General features: G+C 60.9%; 2 non-coding genes across 2 annotated transcripts; both read left to right on the top strand.

The window, feature by feature from the left end:
* The first annotated feature begins 11,794 nt into the window (after positions 1-11,794).
* LOC131865554 (5S ribosomal RNA) lies at positions 11,795-11,913 on the top strand. The gene has a single exon (XR_009364274.1). It is a non-coding gene; the product is annotated as a 5S ribosomal RNA (ribosomal RNA).
* Positions 11,914-19,717: 7,804 nt separating this feature from the next.
* Positions 19,718-19,836, top strand: LOC131865552 (5S ribosomal RNA). Its single transcript, XR_009364272.1, has one exon. It is a non-coding gene; the product is annotated as a 5S ribosomal RNA (ribosomal RNA).
* Positions 19,837-22,500: the final 2,664 nt, after the last annotated feature.

Genomic DNA, 22,500 nt, shown 5'->3' with positions numbered 1-22,500 from the left:
GCGCACTTGGGGCGACTACCAGTGCCAACCCCTTATCCCGCGGTGCGTCCGACACACAGAAATTTCCAAGGCGGCCAAGGAGCCTCCCCGCATAGCAATCGGGGTGTGAGGTTACGGATGCAGCATTGATAGCAATCGAGGTGTGAGGCGAAGGATGCAGAAGTGAGAGCCGAGGGATGTAGCAGAGATAGCAATCGGGGTGTGTGATGCAGAAGAGATAGCAATCGAGGTGTGCGGTGGGAAGGGCCCAGCAGCCAGAATGCATGAAGCGACGGATGAAGCAGTGATGACAACCGGGCTGTGAGGAGAGGAGGGATGCAGCCAAGAAAGCAATCAGGGCTCGAGGCAAGGGATGCATCAAGGATAGCAATCATGTTGTGAGGCGAGATTCCAAAGGCTAAACGTGAGAGGCTGCAGGGTCGACTCAGAGAGGTCTATGCATGTGAGAGGCTGAAAGCAAGGTCGACTCGGAGCGGTCTATGCATCGGGCGCGCTTGGGGCGACTACCAGTGCCAACCCCTTATCCCGCGACGCGTCCGACAAAGAGAACGTTCCAAGGCGGCAGAGGAGGTTACCAGCCGAAGGATGCAGTAGCAATAACAGGTATAGTTCCGCGGCGGCCGAGAAGACTCACCGCATAGGAATCGGGATGCGAGGCGAGGGATGCGGCGGGAAGGCCCCGACGGCTAAACGGAAGAGGCTGCAGGGCCGCCTCGGAATGGTCCAAGCATCGGATGCGATTGGGACGACTACCAGTGCCAACCCCTTATCCCGCGATGCGTCCGATACACAGATAGTTCCAAGGCGGCCGAGGAGCCTCACCGCATATCAATCGGGGTGCGAGGCGAGGGATGGGGCGGGAAGGCCCCAACGGCTAGACGGAAGAGGCTTCAGGGCCACCTCGGAATGGTCCAAGCATCGGACGCGCTTGGGGCGACTGCCAGTGCCAACCCCTTATCCCGCGATGCGTCCGATACACAGATGGTTCCAAGGCGGCCGAGGAGCCTCACCGCATAGCAATCGGGGGTGCGAGGCGAGGGATGGGGCGGGAAGGCCCCAACGGCTAGACGGAAGAGGCTTCAGGGCCGCCTAGGAATGGTCCAAGCATCGGACACGCTTGGGGCGACTACCAGTGACAGCCCCCTATCCCGCGATGCGTCCGATACGAAGATGGTTCCAAGGCGGCCGAGGAGCCTCACCGCATAGCAATCGGGGTGCGAGGTGGGGGATGCGGCGAGATGGCCCCAACGGCTAGACGGAAGAGGCCACAGGGCCGCGTCGGAATAGTCCAAGCATCGGACGCGCTTGGGGCGACTACCAGTGACAACCCCTTATCCCGCGATGCGTCCGATACGAAGATAGTTCCAAGGCGGCCGAGGAGCCTCACCGCATAGCAATCGGGGTGCGAGGTGGGGGATGCGGCGAGATGGCCCCAACGGCTAGACGGAAGAGGCTGCAGGGCCGCCTCGGAATAGTCCAAGCATCGGACGCGCTTGGGGCCACTACCAGTGACAACCCCTTATCCCGCGATGCGTCCGATACGAAGATAGTTCCAAGGCGGCCGAAGAGCCTCACCGCATAGCAATCGGGGTGCGAGGTGGGGGATGCGGCGAGATGGCCCCAACGGCTAGACGGAAGAGGCCACAGGGCCGCCTCGGAATAGTCCAAGCATCGGACGCGCTTGGGGCGACTACCAGTGACAACCCCTTATCCCGCGATGCGTCCGATACGAAGATAGTTCCCAGGCGGCCGAGGAGCCTCACCGCATAGCAATCGGGGTGCGAGGCGAGGGATGCGGCGAGATGGCCCCAAAGGCTAGACGGAAGAGGCTGCAGGGCTGCCTCGGAATAGTCCAAGCATCGGACGCGCTTGGGGCGACTACCACTGCCAACCCCTTATCCCGCGATGCGTCCGATACACAGATAGTTCCGAGGCGGCCGAGGAGGTGGGGGATGCAGCGAGATGGCCCCAACGGCTAGACGGAAGAGGCTGCAGGGCCGCCTCGGAATAGTCCAAGCATCGGACGCGCTTGGGGCGACTACCAGTGACAACCCCTTATCCCGCGATGCGTCCGATACACAGATAGTTCCGAGGCGGCCAAGGAGCCTCACCGCATAGCAATCGTGGTGCGAGGTGGGGGATGCGGCGAGATGGCCCCAACGGCTAGACGGAAGAGGCTGCAGGGCCGCCTCGGAATGGTCCAAGCATCGGATGCGCTTGGGGCGACTACCACTGCCAACCCCTTATCCCGCGATGCGTCCGATACACAGATAGTTCCAAGGCGGCCGAGGAGCCTCACAGCATAGCAATCAGGGTGCGAGGCGAGGGATGCGGCGAGAAAGCCCCAACGGCTAGAGGGAAGAGGCTTCAGGTCCGCCTCGGAATGGTCCAAGCATCGGACGCGCTTGGGGCGACTACCAGTGACAACCCCTTATCCCGCGACGCGTCCGATACACAGATAGTTCCAAGGCGGCCGAGGAGCCTCACCGCATAGCAATCGGGGTGCGAGGCGAGGGATGCGGCGAGAAGGACCCAACGGCTACACGGAAGAGGCTTCGGGGCCGCCTCGGAATGGTCCAAGCATCGGACGCGCTTGGGGCGACTACCAGTGACAACCCCTTATCCCACGACGCGTCCGATACACAGATAGTTCCAAGGCGGCCGAGGAGCCTCACCGCATAGCAATCGGGGTGCGAGGCGAGGGATGCGGCGAGAACGACCCAACGGCTACACGGAAGAGGCTTCGGGGCCGCCTCGGAATGGTCCAAGCATCGGACGCGCTTGGGGCGACTACCAGTGACAACCCCTTATCCCGCGACGCGTCCGATACACAGATAGTTCCAAGGCGGCCGAGGAGCCTCACCGCATAGCAATCGGGGTGCGAGGCGAGGGATGCGGCGAGAAGGACCCAACGGCTAGACGGAAGAGGCTTCGGGTCCGCCTCGGAATGGTCCAAGCATCGGACGCGCTTGGGGCGACTACCAGTGACAACCCCTTATCCCGCGACGCGTCCGATACACAGATAGTTCCAAGGCGGCCGAGGAGCCTCACCGCATAGCAATCGGGGTGCGAGGCGAGGGATGCGGCGAGAAGGACCCAACGGCTAGACGGAAGAGGCTTCGGGTCCGCCTCGGAATGGTCCAAGCATCGGACGCGCTTGGGGCGACTACCAGTGACAACCCCTTATCCCGCGACGCGTCCGATACACAGATAGTTCCAAGGCGGCCGAGGAGCCTCACCGCATAGCAATCGGGGTGCGAGGCGAGGGATGCGGCGAGAAGGACCCAACGGCTAGACGGAAGAGGCTTCGGGTCCGCCTCGGAATGGTCCAAGCATCGGACGCGCTTGGGGCGACTACCAGTGACAACCCCTTATCCCGCGACGCGTCCGATACACAGATAGTTCCGAGGCGGCCGAGGAGCCTCACCGCATAGCAATCGGGGTGCGAGGCGAAGGATGCGGCGAGAAGGACCCAACGGCTAGACGGAAGAGGCTTCGGGTCCGCCTCGGAATGGTCCAAGCATCGGACGCGCTTGGGGCGACTACCAGTGACAACCCCTTATCCCGCGACGCGTCCGATACACAGATAGTTCCAAGGCGGCCGAGGAGCCTCACCGCATAGCAATCGGGGTGCGAGGCGAGGGATGCGGCGAGAAGGACCCAACGGCTAGACGGAAGAGGCTTCAGGGCCGCCTCGGAATGGTCCAAGCATCGAACGCGCTTGGGGCGACTACCAGTGACAACCCCTTATCCCGCGACGCGTCCGATACACAGATAGTTCCGAGGCGGCCGAGGAGCCTCACCGCATAGCAATCGGGGTGCGAGGCGAGGGATGCGGCGAGAAGGACCCAACGGCTAGACGGAAGAGGCTTCAGGGCCGCCTCGGAATGGTCCAAGCATCGGACGCGCTTGGGGCGACTACCAGTGACAACCCCTTATCCCGCGACGCGTCCGATACACAGATAGTTCCGAGGCGGCCGAGGAGCCTCACCGCATAGCAATCGGGGTGCGAGGCGAGGGATGCGGCGAGAAGGACCCAACGGCTAGACGGAAGAGGCTTCAGGGCCGCCTCGGAATGGTCCAAGCATCGGACGCGCTTGGGGCGACTACCAATGACAACCCCTTATCCCGCGACGCGTCCGATACACAGATAGTTCCGAGGCGGCCGAGGAGCCTCACCGCATAGCAATCGGGGTGCGAGGCGAGGGATGCGGCGAGAAGGACCCAACGGCTAGACGGAAGAGGCTTCAGGGCCGCCTCGGAATGGTCCAAGCATCGGACGCGCTTGGGGCGACTACCAGTGACAACCCCTTATCCCGCGACGCGTCCGATACACAGATAGTTCCGAGGCGGCCGAGGAGCCTCACCGCATAGCAATCGGGGTGCGAGGCGAGGGATGCGGCGAGAAGGACCCAACGGCTAGACGGAAGAGGCTTCAGGGCCGCCTCGGAATGGTCCAAGCATCGGACGCGCTTGGGGCGACTACCGTTGCCAACCCCTTATCCCGCGATGCGTCTGATACACAGATAGTTCCGAGGCGGCCGAGGAGCCTCACCGCATAGCAATCGGGTTGCGAGGCAGATTATTGGGAAGGGAACCCCCTGGGATGCGGCTCAAGCAGTGCCCAAAGGGACTGGAATGCGGAATCACATCGAGAGACCCAAATGCTATACGAGGGCTCAAATCGAATTATCGATTTGGCCACGACATGGACGCATCGGAACGACTACCTTTGCCGAACCACTCGCAATTGCATCCATACCGAAACCAATAGACATTTCCGTTAGAGCCCTCGCATAGCATTCGGGAATCTCGCATGCCCCTCTAAATCGACCAATGCTGGCGCTCAATGAAAATCCGAGCGCTACCACCGTTCGAGCGCCAGCATTGGTCGAGTTAGAGGGGCACGGGGGAGAATGCTCCAGTCAACACCTCCCCTATATAAGTTATTTGTCCGATTCTCGCACAACCGTAGTCTGCCTCGTCGAATCAAACAACGGTCCCAGATTCCGACTTCCGTTCCGTAGAGACCCAAAAGCTAGATGGAGGCTCGCAAGAAAGAGAGTCGGCGCATAGCAATCGGGTTTCTCGAACGTTTAGGGACCGAGCTCACTTGCGGATAGGGCAAAATCCGCCAAGCAACCCAAAAGCTAGACGGGGGCTCGAATCGAATCGCCTAGGCGGCCACAACAACGACGTGTTGGATCGACTACCAGTGCCAAACCATTCAGCAAGACTAGTCTGTGTCGAGGCCGGATAGAGATTCTCAGAGAGCGCCCGCATAGCATTTAGGAGACCTGCCGCGTCCCTCACACTCGACAAATGGTGGTGCACGTTTATAAATCCGAGCGATCCCAACCCTTTCAAGCACCAACATCGGTCGAGATAGAGGGGCACGGAGGGGGCTGCGTGAGACAACACAGTCCCCTATATAAGTTATTTGTCCGATTCTCACACATCCGAAGAATGGTCATCAAATCGGACAACAGCCCAAACTTCCGACTTCCGTCCCAGAAAGCCCAAGAGCTATCTAAAACGTTCATGGCCGGAACTCGATCGCGGCTATACCAGTCCGCCAAGCAACCCAAAAGCTAGACTGGAGCTCTAGTCGAATCACCTCTGTGGCCATTGCAAGGACGTGTTGGAGCGACTACCATTGCCGAACCATTCCGCAGGTCGAGTCCATACCAAGGCCGCATAGAGATTCACGATGAGCTCCTGCATAGCAATCAGGAGACTTGCCGTGTCCATCACAATCGATAAATCCTGGTGCAAGATTTTTGCATCCGAGCGCTCCAACCAGTCGAGCACCAGCATCAATCGACATAAACGGGCACGGGGGGAGGATGCTCGAGAACACTACCTCCCCTATATAAGTTATTTGTCCGATTCTCAAGCAGCCGAAGTCTGGTCATCGAATCGGGTCAAAGACCACAACTTCCGACTTTACCCACAATGCAAGTCATCGAATCGAACATCGGCCCCCGAGTCGGACTCCATGCGTATGTCAGGTCATCGGACCCAAATTCCGCCTTCCTGCGCATGGCGGGCCATCAATATCAACTCGGTCATCGGACCCAAACTCCGCCTTTTTGCGTATGGCACGCCTTCAAATCGGTCATCGGACCCAAATTCCGCCTTCCTGTGCATGGCGGGCCATCAACATCAACTCGGTCATCGGACCCAAATTCCGCCTTTCTGCGCATGGCACGCCATCAACTCGGTCATCGGACCCAAATTCCGCCTTCCTGCGCATGGCAGGTCATCGGACACAAATTCAGACCTCGCCAATATGCCTACGTATCGAATCGGTCATCGGACCCAACTTCCGACTTCATCCATACTGTAGGGTCTTTGAGGTTGGCGCGGTGCGCTCAACCCAGGGAGTCGACCCATCGAAGCATACACCTCCCCTATATAAGCTATTTGTCCGATTCCCACACCTGTGTAGTTTGCACCTCTGACCAGGACATCGACCCCAACTTCCGAACTCGACTGCAACGACGGCACCAGCGCCTTGGTGCGCACCTTGCGACGCACAGTCCCAACATTCGCCTTCCTGCACATGGCAGGTCATCGGACCCAAATTCCGACCTCGCGAGTATGCCTACATATCGAATCGGTCATCGGACCCAACTTCCGACTTCATCCATACCGTAGGGTCTTTGAGGTTGGCGCGGTGCGCTCAACCCGGGGAGTCGACCCAACGAAGCATACACCTCCCCTATATAAGCTATTTGTCCGATTCCCACACCTGTGTAGTTTGCACCTCCGATCAAGACATCGACCCCAACTTCCGAACTCGCCTCCAACGACCGAACCAGCGCCTTGGTGCGCACCTTGCAACGCACAGTGCCAACATTCGCCTTCCTGCACGTGGCAGGTCATCGGACCCAAATTCCGACCTCGCGAGTATGCCTACATATCGAATCGGTCATCGGACCCAACTTCCGACTTCATCCATACCGTAGGGTCTTTGAGGTTGGCGCGGTGCGCTCAACCCGGGGAGTCGACCCAACGAAGCATACACCTCCCCTATATAAGCTATTTGTCCGATTCCCACACCTGTGTAGCTTGCACCTCCGATCAGGACATCGACCCCAACTTCCGAACTCGACTAAAAAGACCGCACCAGCGCCTTGGTGTGCACCTTGCAACGCACAGTGTCAACATTCGCCTTCCTGCACATGGCAGGTCATCGGACCCAAATTCCGACCTCATGAGCATACCTACTAATCGAATCGGTCATCGGACCCAACTTCCGACTTCATCCATACCGTAGGGTCTTTGAGGTTGGCGCGGTGCGCTCAACCTGGGGAGTCGACCCATCGAAGCATACACCTCCCCTATATAAGCTATTTGTCCGATTCCGACACCTGTGTAGTTTGCACCTCCGCTCAGGACATCGACCCCAACTTCCGAACTCGCCTGCAACGACCGAACCAGCGCCTTGGTGCGCACCAAAAGTGCGCACTTTTGGAGGGCACTTTTGTGCGCTCCAAAGGTGCGCACTTTTGGAGGGCACTTTTCTGCGCTCCAAAGGTGCGCACTTTTGGAGGGCACTTTTTGGAGGGCACTTTTCTGCGCTCCAAAGGTGCGCACTTTTGGAGGGCACTTTTTGGAGGGCACTTTTCTGCGCTCCAAAGGTGCGCACTTTTGGAGGGCACTTTTTGGAGGGCACTTTTCTGCGCTCCAAAGGTGCGCACTTTTGGAGGGCACTTTTTGGAGGGCACTTTTCTGCGCTCCAAAGGTGCGCACTTTTGGAGGGCACTTTTTGGAGGGCACTTTTCTGCGCTCCAAAGGTGCGCACTTTTGGAGGGCACTTTTTGGAGGGCACTTTTCTGCGCTCCAAAGGTGCGCACTTTTGGAGGGCACTTTTTGGAGGGCACTTTTCTGCGCTCCAAAGGTGCGCACTTTTGGAGGGCACTTTTTGGAGGGCACTTTTCTGCGCTCCAAAGGTGCGCACTTTTGGAGGGCACTTTTTGGAGGGCACTTTTCTGCGCTCCAAAGGTGCGCACTTTTGGAGGGCACTTTTGTGCACTCCAAAGGTGCGCACTTTTGGAGGGCACTTTTCCTGTGCTCCAAAGGTGCACACCTAGGTGAGCACCTTCGACCACACCTTGTAGCACACCAAACTCTGACTTTCGACTTCATCCGCAATGCAGGGTCTTTGAGGTTGGCGCAATGCGCACAACCAGGGGAGTCGACCCATCAAACCCAACACCTCCCCTATATAAGCTATTTGTCTGATTCTCATACATGCGTAGCCTGCAGGAGCAATTAGGACATCGACCCCAACTTTCGGCTTCTAAACGAAAACAAGGTCTTTGAGGTTGGTGTAATGCGAACAACTAGGGGAGTCAACCCATCAAACCCAACACCTCCCCTATATAAGCTATTTGTCTGATTCTCATACATGTGTAGTCTACAGGAGCAATTAGGACATCGACCCCAACTTTTGACTTCTTAACGAAAACAAGGTCTTTGAGGTTGACGTAATGCGCACAACCAGGGGAGTCGACCCATCAAACCCAACACCTCCCCTATATAAGCTATTTGTCCGATTCTCATACATGTGTAGCCTGCAGGAGCCATTAGGACATTGACCCCAACTTTTGACTTCTTAACGAAAACAAGGTCTTTGAGGTTGGCGTAATGCGCACAACCAAGGGAGTTGACCCATCAAACCCAACACCTCCCCTATATAAGCTATTTGTCTGATTCTCATACATGTGTAGCCTGCAACAACGATTAGGACATCCACCCCAACTTCTGAATTCGTCTGCGTTGACCGCACCAAAGGTGCACGCCTTGGTGCTCACCAAAATCCGACTTCCGACTTCTTCTGCTATGCGGGGTCTTTGAGGTTGGCGCAGTGCGCACAACCAGGGGAGTCAACCCACCGAATGCAACACCTCCCCTATATAAGCTATTTGTCTGATTCTCATACATGCGTAGACTGCAGCAATGATTAGGACATCCACCCCAACTTTTGACTTCTTAAACAAGACAGGGTCTTTGAAGTTGGTGCAGTGCACACAACCAGGGGAGTCGACCCATCAAACGCAACACCTCCCCTATATAAAGCTATTTGTCCGATTCTCATACGTGTAGTCTGCAGCAGCGATTAGGACATCGACCCCAACTTCCGAATTCGTTTGCATTGACCGCACCAAAGGTGCACGCCTTGGTGTGCACCCTGGAGTGCACTTTGGTGCTCACCTCGGTGCACACTTTGGTGTGCACCTCGGTGTGCACCAAAGGTGCGCACCTTGGAGCGCACCAAAGGTGTACACTTTGGAGCGCACCACATAGGGTCTTTGAGAGGTTGGCGCAGTGCGCACACCAAGGTGGGTGTTGAGGTGCGTGCCGAGGTGGGTGGGTGCTAGGGTGCGCTCCATGGTGGGTGCCAGGGTGGGTGCGTGCTAGGGTGGATTCCAAAGAGGGTCATAGGGTGGGTGCCAAGGTGGGTTGGTGATATAGTGGGTTCAAAGGTGGGTACTAGGGTGGGTTCCAAGGTGGGTCACAAGTTGGGTGCCAGGATGCGTGGGTGTTAGGTTGGGTGCCAAGGTGGGCTCCTGCGTGGGTGGGTGCTAGGGTGGGTTTCAAGGTGGACGCGAGGGCGGGTGCCAAGGTGGGTAACAAGTTGGGTGTTAGGATGGGTGAGTGCTAGAGTGGGTGCCAAGGTGGGTGGGTGCTAAGGTGGATGCCAAGGTGGTTCACAGGGTGGGTGGGTTCTAGGGTGAGTTCCAAGGTGGGTCACAGGTTCAGTGCTAGGGTGGGTGTCAAGGCGGGTGTCGAGGTGCCTGGGTGCTAGGGTGTGGATGCCAATGTGGGTCATAGGGTGGGTACTAGGGTGGGCTGCAATGTGGGTGCCAAGGTGGGTAACATGCTCGGTGGGTTCTAAATTGGGTGCCAGGGTGGGTGTGCACCCACCTTGCCCGAGGTGGGTGCCAAGGTGCCAGTGTGGGTGGGTGCTAAGGTGGATGCCAAGGTGGGTGAGAAGGTGGGTGATAGGTTGAGTGGTAGGATGGGTGGGTGCCAAGATGGGTCACAGGGTGGGTGCAAGGGTGGGTAGGTGCTAGGGTTGGTGTCAGGGTGGGTGGGTGCTAGGTTGGGTTCCAAGGTGGGTGCGAGGGTGAGTGTCAAGGTGGGTCACAGGTTAGGTGCTAGGATGGGTGAGTGCTAGGGTGCAAAGGTGCCAGGGTGGGTGCTAGGATGGGTCGATGCTAGGGTGAGTGGCAAGGTGGGTCCACAAGTGTCAAGGTGGGTGCCGAGGTGGGTGCCAAGTCGGCGACTGCTATGGTGGATGCCAAGGTGGGTCACGGGGTGGGTGCCAAGTTGCTAGGTTGGGTTCCAAGGTGGGTGCCAACGTGGGTGCTAGGGTGCGTGGGTTAAAGGGTGTGTCACAACGTGGGTGCCAGGATGGGTGCGCACCCACACTGGCCAAGACGGGTGCGGGTGCAAGGTTGGGTTCCAAGCCCGGTCACAGGCTGGGTGCTAGGATGGGTGGGTGCCAAGGTGGGCACCAGGGTGGGTGCACCCACCCTGGCCAAGGTGGGTCACGGGGTGGGTCCTAGGGTGGGTAACGGGGTGGGTACTAAGGTGCGTGCCAAGGTGGGTCATAGGGTGGGTGCCAAGGTGGGCACCAGGGTGGGTGTGCACCAACCCTAGCCAGGGTAGGTCACGGGGTGGTTGTCGGGGTGGGCGTCAAGGAGCCAAGGTGGGTGGCAAGTAGCCAAGTTGCGTGCCAAGGTGGGTGTCGGGGTGGGTGCCAAGGATCCAAGGTGGGTGCCAAGGAACCAAGGTGGGTGTCTGGGTGGGTGCCGAGGTGGGAGCCAGGGTGGGTCCCAAGGTGAGTGCAAAGGTGGGTGCCAGGGTCAAGGTGAGTGCCAATGTGGGTTCCAAGGTGCCAGGGTCAGGGTGAGTGCCAATGTGGGTTCAAAGGTGCTAAGTTGGGTGCGAGGTTGGGTGCGAGGGTGGGTGGGTGCCAAGGTGTGCTAGGTGGAAGCCCGGGTGGGTCGGCATCCCATGGGTGTCGAGTTGGGTGCCTGATGGGTGCTTCTTGTCAAGTTTTAGTCGTCGGGACTCATTTCGAGCCTTAGAGGTCGTTTCTTGTCCGGTTGCCCTGTCTTCGACCTGGGAACCCAATTTTGGTCCTCGGGTCCCATTTTTTTTTGTCTCGCATCCCACTTTTGGCCTGTGGCCTTTTCGGGGTCGATTCTCGTTTTGGGCATCAGAGCATGTTTCTTCTCCTAAAACCCAATATTTGTTTATTAAGTCTCGGAACACATTTTTGTTCTCGTGGACCCATCATGGGTCTTGGAACGCATTTGTGGTCCTTGGGTCCCATTTTGCATCCCGAAACTTGTGTTTTGGTGCTTGATCCCTATTTTGGGTGCCCACCTTGCACCAAGTGCGCACCCGGGGCAAACCGAGCGCCTTGGTGCACCGGGGCAAGATCGAGCGTGCACCCGAGGCGCCCCGAACATGCACCAAGGTGCACTCGGCCCACATGTGAGCGCAGGTCGTTGCGCCCGAGGTGGTGTGTGGGCACCGCGTTGCAGACGGGACACTGCACGCACACGACGCCCCCTCCAGGTGCACGCACGTAGGCCGGGCCGGGTGCACACCCGACGCCCTAGCAAGGTGCGCGCACCCGGGCAGGGCTCACACTTGGCGAACGGGGCGCACTTCGCGAGGGAGGGTGTGCACCTCGACGGGGGTGGGTGGCCGGGGTGGATTCGCACGTGGGTCGCGGTTTGCTAAGTACACACTGCGACAAGCTCATAACGGGTGCGATCATACCAGCGTTAGTGCACCGGATCCCATCAGAACTCCGCAGTTAAGCGCGCTTGGGCCGGAGTAGTACTGGGATGGGTGACCTCCCGGGAAGTCCCGGTGTTGCACCCTTTTTTAGTTTTTCGCCGGGCGTCGCAATGCTATTTGAATAAACCTTTTGCCCGTTTGCGTTCTCGTCGGGGCCGGGCCGGGCCGGGGTGCGCTGCCCGCACTACCGCGCGCGCGGGGGCGACACCGAGCGCGCACCCGAGGCGCCCCGAGCACACAGGCCACGGTGCAACCCGGGCGTTGTGCGCGCACCCCGGTGCGCCCGAGGTGCTGCGCGCGCACCCAGGTGAAATCGGTGTGCACCTCGGCCAGTGCGCGCTCGGTCGAGTCGCGCACGTTGGCCAAGGTGCACGGTGATGTTTCTTACTCTAAGGTTCCGCACCAGACGCCCGGGACAGGTGAGCGAAGCTGGGCGGGGCCGGGTGCGTGGCCGGGGCAGGTGCACGCAGCTGGAGAGAGCTTTGGAGCACACTTCGGAGCGCACCAATGATGCGCTCCATTCAAAAGTTTCCTGAAAAGGCAAAAAAAGTTGAGATTATAGAATTTCCCACTTGAGAGATTGTAAAAAAAAAAAATTTAAAATGAAGGAAACGCGGGTGCCAAGGTGTGCGCAGCCCAGCCAAGGTGTGCGCACCAAGGCGCCCACCCTGGCGAAGGTGCACGCAAGGTGCGCACCCGAGGCAAACCGGACAATTAACCCAACTTTCGACTTCGCGCGCACCTTGGAGCGCACTTCGGAGCGCTCCTTGGTGCGCACCAATCTTGGGCACCTCGGAGTGCACCATGGCGCCCACCAAGGTGCGCACCCGGGGCAAACCGAGCTCCGACTTCGTGCGCACCTTGGAGCGCATGAAAGGTGCGCACCATGGCGCCCACCAAGGTGCGCAGCCCAGCCAAGGCGTGCGCATCAAGGTGCGCACCCTGGAGAAGGTGCGCACCCGGGGCAAACCGAGCTCCGACTTCGTGCGCACCTTGGAGCGCACAAAAGGTGCGCAACCCAGCCAAGGTGTGCGCACCCCGGTCAAACCGAGCTCCGAATCGTGCGCACCAGAGGTGCACGCCATCGTGCGCACCTTGGAGCACACTTCGGAGCCCTCCTTGGTGCGCGCCGATGTTGCGCACCTCGGAGCGCACCCGGGGAAAACAATGCAATTAACCCGACTTTCGACTTCGTGGGCACCTCGGAGCGCTCTCGGGTTCGCACCTCGGAGCACACCAAGGTGCGCACCTTTGATGCGCTGCCTTCACCAATTTCCAGAAAAGGCAAGAAAACATTGAGAAGGTGTGCGCACCGAGGTGCCCACCCTGGCGAAGGTGCACGCGAGGTGCGCACCCGGGGCAAACCGGGCTCCGACTTCGTGCACGCCGCACCTTGGAGCACACTTCGGAGCGCTCCTTGGTGCGCACCAGGGCGCGCAACCCAGCCGAGGTGCCCACCCCGGCGAAGGTGCACGCGAGGTGCGCACCCGGGGCAAACCGGGCTCCGACTTCGTGCACGCCATGGTGCCCACCGCGGCGAAGGTGCACGCGAGGTGCGCACCCGGGGCAAACCGGGCTCCGACTTCGTGCACGCCGCACCTTGGAGCACACTTCGGAGCGCTCCTTGGTGCGCACCATGGTGCCCACCAGGGCGCGCAACCCCGCCGAAGGTGCACGCGAGGTGCGCACCCGGGGCAAACCGGGCTCCGACTTCGTGCACGCCGCACCTTGGAGCACACTTCGGAGCGCTCCTTGGTGCGCACCATGGTGCCCACCAGGGCGCGCAACCCCGCCGAAGGTGCACGCGAGGTGCGCACCCGGGGCAAACCGGGCTCCGACTTCGTGCACGCCATGGTGCGCACCGCGGCGAAGGTGCGCACCCGGGGCAAACCGGGCTCCGACTTCGTGCACGCCGCACCTTGGAGCACACTTCGGAGCGCTCCTTGGTGCGCACCAGGGCGCGCAACCCAGCCGAGGTGCCCACCCCGGCGAAGGTGCACGCGAGGTGCGTACCCGGGGCAAACCGGGCTCCGACTTCGTGCACGCCGCACCTTGGAGCACACTTCGGAGCGCTCCTTGGTGCGCACCATGGTGCCCACCAGGCCGCGCAACCCAGCCAAGGTGTGCGCACCAAGGTGCACGCGAGGTGCGCACCCGGGGCAAACCGGGGTCCGACTTCGTGCACGCCGCACCTTGGAGCACACATCGGGGCGCTCCCGGGTTCGCACCGGCGTTGCGCACCGTGGTGGGCACCTCGGAGCACACCAAGGTGGGCAGCGAGGTGCGCACCTTTGATGCGATGCCTTCACTAATTTCCATAAAAGGCAAAAAAAAAACGAGATTTTAAAATTTCCGTTTTGAAAGATAGTGAGAAAAAGGGAATGCTGGTGCCATCTTGAGCCCGCCCTGGTGCGCAGCCCAGCCAAGGTGTGCGCACCAAGGTGCCCACCCTGGCGAAGGTGCGCGCCCGGGCAATTAACCCAACTTCCAACTTCGCGCGCGCCAGGGTGGGAGCGCACCCAACAACCGGGCCTGGGAAGAGCCAATGCGAGAAACCCCACCAAACGCTCTGACAAAAAAAGAGGGGGCGCTCCAGTAACCCCGCTTCGGAGCGCACCCTGGGCAAACCCAGCCAAGGTGCCCACCCCGGCCAAGGTGCAGGCGAGGTGCGCACCCGGGGCAAACCGGGCTCCGACAACGTGCACGCCGCACCTTGGAGCACACTTCGTAGCGCTCCCGGGTGCGCACCTCAGAGCACACCAAGGTGGGCAGCGAGGTGCGCACCTTTGATGCGCTGCCTTCACTAATTTCCAGAAAAGGCAAAAAAAAAAGGAGATTTTAAAATTTCCGTTTTGAAAGATAGTGAAAAAAACGGAACGCGCGTGCCATCTTGAGCCCGCCCTGGTGCGCAGCCCAGGTAAGGTGCCCACCCTGGCAAAGGTGCGCACCCGGGCAATTAACCCTACTTCCGACTTCGTGCGCGCCAGGGTGGCAACCGGGCCTCGGAAGAGCCAATGCGAGAAACCCCACCAAACGCTCCGACAAAAAAAGAGGCGGCGCTCCAATAACCCCGCTTCGGAGCGCAGCCGGGGCAAACCCAGCCAAGGTGCCCACCCCGACGAAGGTGCACGCGAGGTGCGCACCCGGGGCAAACCGGGCTCCGACAACGTGCACGCAGCACCTTGGAGCACACTTCGAAGCACTCCCGGGTGCCCACCGGCGTTGCGCACCGTGGTGGGCAGCGAGGTGCGCACCTTTGATGCGCTGCCTTCACTAATTTCCAGAAAAAGGCAAACAAAAATGAGATTTTAAAATTTCCGTTTTGAAAGATAGTGAAAAAAAAGGAACGCGGGTGCCATCTTGAGCCCGCCCTGGTGCGCAGCCCAGGCAAGGCATGCGCACCAAGGTGCCCACCCGAGGTGCACACGCGGGGCAAACCGGGCTCCGACTTCGTGCAGGCCGCACCTTGGAGCACACTTCGGAGCGCTCCTTGGTGCGCACCATGGTGCCCACCAGGGCGCGCAACCCAGCCAAGGTCTGCACACCAAGGTGCCCACCCCGGCGAAGGTGCACGCGAGGTGCGCACCCGGGGCAAACCGGGCTCCGACTTCGTGCACGCCATGGTGCCCACCGCGGCGAAGGTGCACGCGAGGTGCGCACCCGGGGCAAACCGGGCTCCGACTTCGTGCACGCCGCACCTTGGAGCACACTTCGGAGCGCTCCTTGGTGCGCACCATGGTGCCCACCAGGGCGCGCAACCCAGCCAAGGTGTGCGCACCAAGGTGCACGCGAGGTGCGCACCCGGGGCAAACCGGGGTCCGACTTCGTGCACGCCACACCTTGGAGCACACATCGGAGCGCTCCCAGGTTCGCACCAGCGTTGCGCACCTTTGATGCGCTGCCTTCACTAATTTCCAGAAAAGGCAAAAAAAAACGAGATTTTAAAATTTCCGTTCTGAAAGATAGTGAAAAAAACGGAACGCGGGTGCCATCTTGAGCCCTTCCTGGTGCGCAGCCCAGGCAAGTTGTGCGCACCAAGGTGCCCACCCTGGCGGAGGTGCGCGCCCGGGGCAAACCGGGCTCCGACTTCGTGCACTGCATGGTGCCCACCAAGGCGCGCAACCCAGCCAAGGTGCCCACCGCAGCGAAGGTGCACGCGAGGTGCACACCCGGGGCAAACCGGGCTCCGACTTCGTGCACGCCGCACCTTGGAGCACACTTCAGAGCGCTCCTTGGTGCGCACCAGGGCGCGCAACCCAGCCGAGGTGCCCACCCCGGCGAAGGTGCACGCGAGGTGCGCACCCGGGGCAAACCGGGCTCCGACTTCGTGCACGCCATGGTGCCCACCGCGGCGAAGGTGCGCACCCGGGGCAAACCGGGCTCCGACTTCGTGCACGCCGCACCTTGGAGCACACTTCGGAGCGCTCCTTGGTGCGCACCATGGTGCCCACCAGGCCGCGCAACCCAGCCAAGGTGTGCGCACCAAGGTGCACGCGAGGTGCGCACCCGGGGCAAACCGGGGTCCGACTTCGTGCACGCCGCACCTTGGAGCACACATCGGGGCGCTCCCGGGTTCGCACCGGCGTTGCGCACCGTGGTGGGCACCTCGGAGCACACCAAGGTGGGCAGCGAGGTGCGCACCTTTGATGCGATGCCTTCACTAATTTCCATAAAAGGCAAAAAAAAAATGAGATTTTAAAATTTCCGTTTTGAAAGATAGTGAGAAAAAGGGAATGCTGGTGCCATCTTGAGCCCGCCCTGGTGCGCAGCCCAGCCAAGGTTTGCGCACCAAGGTGCCCACCCTGGCGAAGGTGCGCGCCCGGGCAATTAACCCAACTTCCAACTTCGCGCGCGCCAGGGTGGGAGCGCACCCAACAACCGGGCCTGGGAAGAGCCAATGCGAGAAACCCCACCAAACTCTCTGACAAAAAAAGAGGGGGCGCTCCAGTAACCCCGCTTCGGAGCGCACCCTGGGCAAACCCAGCCAAGGTGCCCACCCCGGCCAAGGTGCAGGCGAGGTGCGCACCCGGGGCAAACCGGGCTCCGACAACGTGCACGCCGCACCTTGGAGCACACTTCGTAGCGCTCCCGGGTGCGCACCTCAGAGCACACCAAGGTGGGCAGCGAGGTGCGCACCTTTGATGCGCTGCCTTCACTAATTTCCAGAAAAGGCAAAAAAAAAAGGAGATTTTAAAATTTCCGTTTTGAAAGATAGTGAAAAAAACGGAACGCGCGTGCCATCTTGAGCCCGCCCTGGTGCGCAGCCCAGGTAAGGTGCCACCCTGGCAAAGGTGCGCACCCGGGCAATTAACCCTACTTCCGACTTCGTGCGCGCCAGGGTGGCAACCGGGCCTCGGAAGAGCCAATGCGAGAAACCCCACCAAACGCTCCGACAAAAAAAGAGGCGGCGCTCCAATAACCCCGCTTCGGAGCGCAGCCGGGGCAAACCAAGCCAAGGTGCCCACCCCGACGAAGGTGCACGCGAGGTGCGCACCCGGGGCAAACCGGGCTCCGACAACGTGCACGCAGCACCTTGGAGCACACTTCGAAGCACTCCCGGGTGCCCACCGGCGTTGCGCACCGTGGTGGGCAGCGAGGTGCGCACCTTTGATGCGCTGCCTTCACTAATTTCCAGAAAAAGGCAAAAAAAAATGAGATTTTAAAATTTCCGTTTTGAAAGATAGTGAAAAAAAAGGAACGCGGGTGCCATCTTGAGCCCGCCCTGGTGCGCAGCCCAGGCAAGGCATGCGCACCAAGGTGCCCACCCGAGGTGCACACCCGGGGCAAACCGGGCTCCGACTTCGTGCAGGCCGCACCTTGGAGCACACTTCGGAGCGCTCCTTGGTGCGCACCATGGTGCCCACCAGGGCGCACCCGGGGCAAACCGGGCTCCGACTTCGTGCACGCCGCACCTTGGAGCACACATCGGAGCGCTCCCAGGTTCGCACCAGCGTTGCGCACCTTTGATGCGCTGCCTTCACTAATTTCCAGAAAAGGCAAAAAAAAACGATATTTTAAAATTTCCGTTCTGAAAGATAGTGAAAAAAACGGAACGCGGGTGCCATCTTGAGCCCTTCCTGATGCGCAGCCCAGGCAAGTTGTGCGCACCAAGGTGCCCACCCTGGCGGAGGTGCGCGCCCGGGGCAAACCAGGCTCCGACTTCGTGCACTGCATGGTGCCCACCAAGGCGCGCAACCCAGCCAAGGTGCCCACCGCAGCGAAGGTGCACGCGAGGTGCGCACCCGAGGTGCACACCCGGGGCAAACCGGGCTCCGACTTCGTGCACGCCGCACCTTGGAGCACACTTCAGAGCGCTCCTTGGTACGCACCAGGGCGCGCAACCCAGCCAAGGTGCTCACCCCGGCGAAGGTGCACGCGAGGTGCGCACCCGGGGCAAACCGGGCTCGGACTTCGTGCACGCCGCACCTTGGAGCACACATCGGAGCGCTCCCGGGTTCGCACCAGCATTGCGCACCTTTGATGCGCTGCCTTCACTAATTTCCAGAAAAGGCAAAAAAAAGAAAAAAATGAGATTTTAAAATTTCCGTTTTGAAAGATAGTGAAAAAAACGGAACGCGGGTGCCATCTTGAGCCCGCCCTGGTGTGCAGCCCAGGCAAGTTGTGCGCACCAAGGCACCCACCCTGGCCAAGGTGGGTCACGGGGTGGGTCCTAGGGTGGGTAACGGGGTGGGTACTAAGGTGCGTGCCAAGGTGGGTCATAGGGTGGGTGCCAAGGTGGGCACCAGGGTGGGTGTGCACCAACCCTAGCCAGGGTAGGTCACGGGGTGGTTGTCGGGGTGGGCGTCAAGGAGCCAAGGTGGGTGGCAAGTAGCCAAGTTGCGTGCCAAGGTGGGTGTCGGGGTGGGTGCCAAGGATCCAAGGTGGGTGCCAAGGAACCAAGGTGGGTGTCTGGGTGGGTGCCGAGGTGGGAGCCAGGGTGGGTCCCAAGGTGAGTGCAAAGGTGGGTGCCAGGGTCAAGGTGAGTGCCAATGTGGGTTCCAAGGTGCCAGGGTCAGGGTGAGTGCCAATGTGGGTTCAAAGGTGCTAAGTTGGGTGCGAGGTTGGGTGCGAGGGTGGGTGGGTGCCAAGGTGTGCTAGGTGGAAGCCCGGGTGGGTCGGCATCCCATGGGTGTCGAGTTGGGTGCCTGATGGGTGCTTCTTGTCAAGTTTTAGTCGTCGGGACTCATTTCGAGCCTTAGAGGTCGTTTCTTGTCCGGTTGCCCTGTCTTCGACCTGGGAACCCAATTTTGGTCCTCGGGTCCCATTTTTTTTTGTCTCGCATCCCACTTTTGGCCTGTGGCCTTTTCGGGGTCGATTCTCGTTTTGGGCATCAGAGCATGTTTCTTCTCCTAAAACCCAATATTTGTTTATTAAGTCTCGGAACACATTTTTGTTCTCGTGGACCCATCATGGGTCTTGGAACGCATTTGTGGTCCTTGGGTCCCATTTTGCATCCCGAAACTTGTGTTTTGGTGCTTGATCCCTATTTTGGGTGCCCACCTTGCACCAAGTGCGCACCCGGGGCAAACCGAGCGCCTTGGTGCACCGGGGCAAGATCGAGCGTGCACCCGAGGCGCCCCGAACATGCACCAAGGTGCACTCGGCCCACATGTGAGCGCAGGTCGTTGCGCCCGAGGTGGTGTGTGGGCACCGCGTTGCAGACGGGACACTGCACGCACACGACGCCCCCTCCAGGTGCACGCACGTAGGCCGGGCCGGGTGCACACCCGACGCCCTAGCAAGGTGCGCGCACCCGGGCAGGGCTCACACTTGGCGAACGGGGCGCACTTCGCGAGGGAGGGTGTGCACCTCGACGGGGGTGGGTGGCCGGGGTGGATTCGCACGTGGGTCGCGGTTTGCTAAGTACACACTGCGACAAGCTCATAACGGGTGCGATCATACCAGCGTTAGTGCACCGGATCCCATCAGAACTCCGCAGTTAAGCGCGCTTGGGCCGGAGTAGTACTGGGATGGGTGACCTCCCGGGAAGTCCCGGTGTTGCACCCTTTTTTAGTTTTTCGCCGGGCGTCGCAATGCTATTTGAATAAACCTTTTGCCCGTTTGCGTTCTCGTCGGGGCCGGGCCGGGCCGGGGTGCGCTGCCCGCACTACCGCGCGCGCGGGGGCGACACCGAGCGCGCACCCGAGGCGCCCCGAGCACACAGGCCACGGTGCAACCCGGGCGTTGTGCGCGCACCCCGGTGCGCCCGAGGTGCTGCGCGCGCACCCAGGTGAAATCGGTGTGCACCTCGGCCAGTGCGCGCTCGGTCGAGTCGCGCACGTTGGCCAAGGTGCACGGTGATGTTTCTTACTCTAAGGTTCCGCACCAGACGCCCGGGACAGGTGAGCGAAGCTGGGCGGGGCCGGGTGCGCGGCCGGGGCAGGTGCACGCAGCTGGAGAGAGCTTTGGAGCACACTTCGGAGCGCACCAATGATGCGCTCCATTCAAAAGTTTCCTGAAAAGGCAAAAAAAGTTGAGATTATAGAATTTCCCACTTGAGAGATTGTAAAAAAAAAAAATTTAAAATGAAGGAAACGCGGGTGCCAAGGTGTGCGCAGCCCAGCCAAGGTGTGCGCACCAAGGCGCCCACCCTGGCGAAGGTGCACGCAAGGTGCGCACCCGAGGCAAACCGGACAATTAACCCAACTTTCGACTTCGCGCGCACCTTGGAGCGCACTTCGGAGCGCTCCTTGGTGCGCACCAATCTTGGGCACCTCGGAGTGCACCATGGCGCCCACCAAGGTGCGCACCCGGGGCAAACCGAGCTCCGACTTCGTGCGCACCTTGGAGCGCACGAAAGGTGCGCACCATGGCGCCCACCAAGGTGCGCAGCCCAGCCAAGGCGTGCGCATCAAGGTGCGCACCCTGGCGAAGGTGCGCACCCGGGGCAAACCGAGCTCCGACTTCGTGCGCACCTTGGAGCGCACAAAAGGTGCGCAACCCAGCCAAGGTGTGCGCACCCCGGTCAAACCGAGCTCCGAATCGTGCGCACCAGAGGTGCACGCCATCGTGCGCACCTTGGAGCACACTTCGGAGCCCTCCTTGGTGCGCGCCGATGTTGCGCACCTCGGAGCGCACCCGGGGAAAACAATGCAATTAACCCGACTTTCGACTTCGTGGGCACCTCGGAGCGCTCTCGGGTTCGCACCTCGGAGCACACCGAGGTGCGCACCTTTGATGCGCTGCCTTCACCAATTTCCAGAAAAGGCAAGAAAACATTGAGAAGGTGTGCGCACCGAGGTGCCCACCCTGGCGAAGGTGCACGCGAGGTGCGCACCCGGGGCAAACCGGGCTCCGACTTCGTGCACGCCGCACCTTGGAGCACACTTCGGAGCGCTCCTTGGTGCGCACCAGGGCGCGCAACCCAGCCGAGGTGCCCACCCCGGCGAAGGTGCACGCGAGGTGCGCACCCGGGGCAAACCGGGCTCCGACTTCGTGCACGCCATGGTGCCCACCGCGGCGAAGGTGCACGCGAGGTGCGCACCCGGGGCAAACCGGGCTCCGACTTCGTGCACGCCGCACCTTGGAGCACACTTCGGAGCGCTCCTTGGTGCGCACCATGGTGCCCACCAGGGCGCGCAACCCCGCCGAAGGTGCACGCGAGGTGCGCACCCGGGGCAAACCGGGCTCCGACTTCGTGCACGCCGCACCTTGGAGCACACTTCGGAGCGCTCCTTGGTGCGCACCATGGTGCCCACCAGGGCGCGCAACCCCGCCGAAGGTGCACGCGAGGTGCGCACCCGGGGCAAACCGGGCTCCGACTTCGTGCACGCCATGGTGCGCACCGCGGCGAAGGTGCGCACCCGGGGCAAACCGGGCTCCGACTTCGTGCACGCCGCACCTTGGAGCACACTTCGGAGCGCTCCTTGGTGCGCACCAGGGCGCGCAACCCAGCCGAGGTGCCCACCCCGGCGAAGGTGCACGCGAGGTGTGTACCCGGGGCAAACCGGGCTCCGACTTCGTGCACGCCGCACCTTGGAGCACACTTCGGAGCGCTCCTTGGTGCGCACCATGGTGCCCACCAGGCCGCGCAACCCAGCCAAGGTGTGCGCACCAAGGTGCACGCGAGGTGCGCACCCGGGGCAAACCGGGGTCCGACTTCGTGCACGCCGCACCTTGGAGCACACATCGGGGCGCTCCCGGGTTCGCACCGGCGTTGCGCACCGTGGTGGGCACCTCGGAGCACACCAAGGTGGGCAGCGAGGTGCGCACCTTTTATGCGATGCCTTCACTAATTTCCATAAAAGGCAAAAAAAAAACGAGATTTTAAAATTTCCGTTTTGAAAGATAGTGAGAAAAAGGGAATGCTGGTGCCATCTTGAGCCCGCCCTGGTGCGCAGCCCAGCCAAGGTGTGCGCACCAAGGTGCCCACCCTGGCGAAGGTGCGCGCCCGGGCAATTAACCCAACTTCCAACTTCGCGCGCGCCAGGGTGGGAGCGCACCCAACAACCGGGCCTGGGAAGAGCCAATGCGAGAAACCCCACCAAACGCTCTGACAAAAAAAGAGGGGGCGCTCCAGTAACCCCGCTTCGGAGCGCACCCTGGGCAAACCCAGCCAAGGTGCCCACCCCGGCCAAGGTGCAGGCGAGGTGCGCACCCGGGGCAAACCGGGCTCCGACAACGTGCACGCCGCACCTTGGAGCACACTTCGTAGCGCTCCCGGGTGCGCAC

The sequence above is a fragment of the Cryptomeria japonica genome, unplaced genomic scaffold (assembly GCF_030272615.1).
Source record: "Cryptomeria japonica unplaced genomic scaffold, Sugi_1.0 HiC_scaffold_114, whole genome shotgun sequence".
Classification (NCBI taxonomy): Eukaryota; Viridiplantae; Streptophyta; class Pinopsida; order Cupressales; family Cupressaceae; genus Cryptomeria; species Cryptomeria japonica.
The sequence above is the reverse complement of the archived record's forward strand: the minus strand, read 5'-3'. Positions and strand labels throughout refer to the sequence as shown.